At 38.6% G+C, this 5,183-nt stretch overlaps 1 long non-coding RNA gene and 1 other non-coding gene across 2 annotated transcripts; both read right to left on the bottom strand.

Annotated features, from left to right (window-relative positions):
* Positions 1-267: 267 nt before the first annotated feature.
* On the bottom strand, positions 268-431 carry LOC119473361. The gene has a single exon (XR_005202569.1). It is a non-coding gene; the product is annotated as a U1 spliceosomal RNA (small nuclear RNA).
* LOC119473356 lies at positions 288-4,237 on the bottom strand. The gene is made up of 3 exons (XR_005202564.1): positions 4,227-4,237; positions 2,475-2,479; positions 288-416 (listed from the first exon to the last, which is right to left on the bottom strand). It is a non-coding gene; the product is annotated as an uncharacterized LOC119473356 (long non-coding RNA).
* Positions 4,238-5,183: the final 946 nt, after the last annotated feature.

Below are 5,183 nucleotides of genomic sequence, written 5' to 3'. Positions count from 1 at the left end.
CTCTAGTCCCCAGCTCTTTTAAATAACCCCCCTCTTGACAGCTTTTTCATGAGCCAGAGTCAAACTTGGGTAACACCATATATATATATATATTTACTAGGAGCTGGCCTTGGGTTGAATTTCAGGACCCTGTTTATGGTATTCTGGCTACCCAGAGAGTTTCTGAGTTTAAGCCAAATAGAGAGAAAAAGGTGAACTAATTTAATGTTTTGTTATCAAATTGTAATAACTATTTTGTTTTGTTTTTTTGTTTTTAAATTTAAAAAAACAGGGAAAGCGCGAACGCAGTCCTCCACTGCCACAAATTATGTAGTTGAGTTTCCCACATTTCGGGAAATCGCAGGGGTCAGCACATTCGGAGTGCAGTGGATAAGCCTAGCCCTGGGAAAACCACCTTCGTGATCATGGTATCTCCCCTGCCAGGTAAGTATGTAATAACTATTTTGAGCTTGGATTCTATGTAGTTCTATTGTACATTGACCAATGCTTGTATGGGATCATGGGCAGAAGAAATAGGGAAGGAGGCAGAGAGACACACAAACGCTTCCTGAAATCCATCAGCTGCCAGAACTTTGGGTCACTTTATCTCATTTTTTCCACTCTCAAATCTGAGAGTTCTCTTGTTTCAACCTTAAGCAAATACTTCCAACCTGGTCATAGAACTGTGATGCTTTTGTTGCTCTTAACAATAGTTAAATTATTCTTATACTTAAGTTTCTAGTTTCTGCTGAACTGTAGTAACCTCCAACTCCTCTAATTCTGGTGCAAATTTAAAGTAATTAGACTACTTGTCTATATACAGTTTTTTTTTATTTTTCCTTCGCATTTATATGTGTGTGTCTGTGTGTGTGTGTGTGCAGGTGTGTGTGATTTATTGTGGTTAAACACATAGTTCCCTGGAGGAAATAGAAACAAAAAACAAAACAAAACAAAACAAAACAAGACAAAAAAACTGCAAAGTATGTTCTAGGGGCAGCAATAATCCGCCAGTTCTGATCACAAGAAATGGATGAAATGGAATCATTAAAACCCCCTAGCAATACTTGTGTTCTTTTAAAGAAATTTAAAGAAACTTACATTTCTAGCAATAATTTTTAAGACTCTGGGTGAGGCTAATGTAAGATGAGAAAAACACTCACTTAAGTTAGTTGGGATACATATACAATAACTACTTTTTTAACTTTTTAAAATTAAACTTAAAGTTCTAGGGTACATATGCAGAACATGCGGGTTTATTACATAGGTAACCACGTGTCATGGTGGTTTTCTGCATTCATACCCTGTCATCTACATTAGGTATTTCTCCTAATGTTAGCCCTCCCCAATACCCCCACCTGCTGCTATCCCTTCCCCAGCCCCCCAACCCTGACAGGCCCTGGTGTGTGATGTTCCCCTCCCTGGGTCCATGTGTTCTCATTGTTCAACACCCACTTATGCGTGAGAACAGGCAGTGTTTGGTTTTCTGGTCTTGTGTCAGTTTTCTGAGAATGATGGTTTCCACCTTCATCTATGTCCCTGCAAAGGACATGAACTCCTCCTTTCTTATTGCTGCACAGTATTCCGTGGTGTATATGTGCCACATTTTCCTTATCTAGTCTATCTTTGATGGACATTTGGGTTGGTTCCAAGTCTTTGCTATTGTGAACAGTGCTGCAATAAACATACATGTGCATGTGCCTTTACAGTTGAATGTTTTATAATTCTTTGGGTATATACCCAGTAATGAGACTGCTGATTCAAATTATATTTCCAGTTCTAGATCCTTGAGGAATCCCACACTGTCTTCCACAATGGTTGAACTAATTTACACTCCCACCAAATAGTGTAAATGCCTTCTATCTTTTAACTCTCCATGTCAACTTAGAGGAGATATTTCTTCTGCTTTAGACTGTATATCTTCAAAACGTTGACCTGTTTCAACGCCCCACCCCCACAGTTTTCCTAACGTAGAAAGTATGGTCTGATGGTCTTCAACTTTGATTGATCTAAGAGTTCCAGAGGCCCATAAGGAATAAAAATTCATATGAGGCTGGCGTGGCATGAGCAGCTGAGTCCCGATGCCTCTAGAAACACAGAGAGCTCCTTTTAATAAGAAGTATATATGACCCGCATAATGACTCTATAACCCATATAATACCATGATATGTAAGTCCCAGCCTGGAGTGCAGATGAATTTTCCTAAAGAGAAACACGTGATGGGATCCTTTCCCCAAAATCATTCAGTAATGTACTCAAAGTCACATTCCTCTTCTTTTCATTACCTGCCCCAAACAACCAGAGGCCTCTCTCTTTTATCAATGATTTTATTTTAATGTCTCAGTTACTATTATAGATTATTTTCTTTCCAATTTTTTCCCATGTTGCTTATCACTCTTTACAACCCCAGCCCAAAGAGAGCAGCCCCTGTGAATTTCTCTGCTCTGTCTACTTTCTTAGAGTTTCTTTCCTCCCAACTGTACAACAAGAACTTACACAGATACTAAGCAAAAATTTTAAATGTTCTCTCCCATTGATAATGTGGAAAGAGGATGATTGTGAAACTCCATACACACATATATGTGCGTGTATGTGTGTATACATTGTAAAGCTCCATATACACACACACATATATGTCTCTGTGTGCGTGTGTGCGTGTGTGTGTGTGTGTATATATATATATATATATATATATATACATACACACATTTTATGTATATATGTATGTTTTTAGCCCATAATTTGGAGCTTTGATATTACATTTTGTTTAAGAATCATGAGGAGCAAATAAAAACAGCTTGAAAGTCACCATACCAGATTATTTTAAGGGTTAACAACTATAAATATTTATTTTATTACAAAAATTCAGCTATATGGAGGTTATAAAATTGAGATCAAACCAAGGAAGAGTGAATAAAATTATTTTCTAAATGCAGTTTCTGGAAATGACTATAAGTAGTTTAACACTGTTACTTGGTGTTCTTGACACTGATTATTGTAAATGATTTTGAAATAAACCTAAGACATGTAATGTATTATCTTGGTTCTCCTGAACACAGAGCTGAAGACAAGGACTTGGATGCAATATGAGATGTCTAATTGAGAAGTGGTCCTAGGGACTATTGTAACCGGGGAAGCATACTCACCTCCCAGTTCCAAAGAGGTTCTTGGCCTAGCTAAACCCCCAAAATGGGGAAAGGGACCCCGAAGGTGTGCTGAGTTTGCCATTGGAATAAATATCTTGGACCCAAAGAGTTTTGCAGAAAGGCGATTTATTAGACAGAGAGAGAGACAGAAGACAGCTCCCAGGCTATGGCTGAAGGGGATCCAGAGAAGCAGTCCTACATGTAGGAGCAGCTGAAATTTTAACTCTTAAATTATTCCCTCCCCATTGATGTTCTTGTCCAATGAGAGGCGTTCTTTCAAACTTCCTCCGGAGTGATTGATCTGTGACTCTGATATCGGATTGGCTACTTGGTCCACAACTCTGAGTTACAGAGCCCCTCCCCCTGGAGCTTTCAGCGGGATTTGGGAACAAAGAACCACACCTGGCTTTTCCTACCTGGCTCGAAAGTCAGACAAAGAACTTTACATTTGAAACCCCTCTGGTTCCCGGATGGAGGCATGGAGGAGGTGCTCAAAGGAAATCCCTGCATTTGAAACCATGCCCAGGGCCCAGGAAGAGAAGTTTCTATAACACAGTCCCTCACTAGGACTAAGAGAGTGGAAAAGTGAGACAGAAAAACAGAACAAGCCAAGAAAAAGGTGCGTTTATTACTGAGGTCAATTCTGTGTCAATGAGGGCTTGATAACGTCAGGACTTCCCGAGAAGCACGCAGAGCCTCTGGAATTTCTCTCCCGAAGCAGAGGATGTAGAGGCATTTATCCAACAGCTTTTGTCCCTCTCGCCCCCAGCGCACTCATCGTAGATGGAGTGACGCCCCTAGGAAGATGAAGGCTTGTGCACTGCATGCCTTCAGGGCCTTGCACGGCTTGGCGGCATCAAACAAGACTCAGAGGAGGAAACGAAGACATGCAGCCACAGTGAACCATTGTTAGCAGGAAGACAGTAGCCGTAGCAGACATAAAAGTGCCCACCTCAGTCGTGACTGAAGTTAGAGGGTAAGCCAAAAATATCTGTTGGTGCAGCAGATGTGTCTTCATGCCTGTCATCATAAAAACCTTTCAATGGCAAATACATGCTTTAAAAATCAGATAACCGGTGACGTTTCTCCACACATGGATTTAACTGAAGAGCACATTTAAACATGCTCCTATCTTGTTGAAAACAGGTAGTTCAAACCAATGACAGTCAAACCTAGATACACAGAGGCAAGAGACTATCTGGTTTTGCATTCTAAGCACCCGTCACAATGATTAATGTGTTGATAATATTAGCCAAATACATTATATTTGATAATATTTGATAATATTAGCCAAATACATTATAACAGATTTAAATCAGTAGAAAATCTACAGGTCAGGTATACTTTGAAACCCAGAATGTGAGATCTAGAAGGGACTTTTGAGATCGCCAAGTACTGGGAATGCCTGGATATTTTATGTAGCATTTTAAGGTTTATAAAGTGAGAGTAACAGTCTAAAGAGCTGTGTGTTGTTAAGTACCACAAAAAAGGAAAGATTGCAGTATGTAATTACTAATGTCTGCTCTGGGTGCAAGGAAGGAAAGTAGAACCAGTGGTTTGATGTATTGGCCTTTATGAATTGTCATCTTACACTTCCATTTTAAAGATTGTAAAGTACAATTGTGTGTGGCATAAAGTCGTTTAGGTCAACTGCAGGCCACATATAATGGTTACATAAGATTATAATGGTAAAATGGAGTTTCAAAATTTCTATCACTTAACGTTTACTATACTATAATTTTTGTTGTTATTTTAAGTTGTGTTCATATATAATATGTTACAAATTAAAATTACAATATATGTGATTAATATACAAGTATATTATTATTGAATACATATATTTATAACAATATATATTTATATTTATAGCAATGTAAAACACTCAGGCAAGTCCTTCAGGAGGTATTAATATATTATATATTAATATAATATATAACAATATAAAAAACAGACTCAGGCAAGTCCTTCAGGAGGTATTCCTGAAGAAGGCATTGTTATTATAGGATATGACAGCTCCAAGCATGTGATTGCCCCCAAAGGTCTTCCAGTGGGACAAGATGT

Source organism: Cebus imitator, unplaced genomic scaffold, assembly GCF_001604975.1.
Source record: "Cebus imitator isolate Cc_AM_T3 unplaced genomic scaffold, Cebus_imitator-1.0 Scaffold151, whole genome shotgun sequence".
In the NCBI taxonomy this organism is placed as follows: domain Eukaryota; kingdom Metazoa; phylum Chordata; class Mammalia; order Primates; family Cebidae; genus Cebus; species Cebus imitator.
This window is presented reverse-complemented; position numbering and strand designations above follow the sequence as displayed.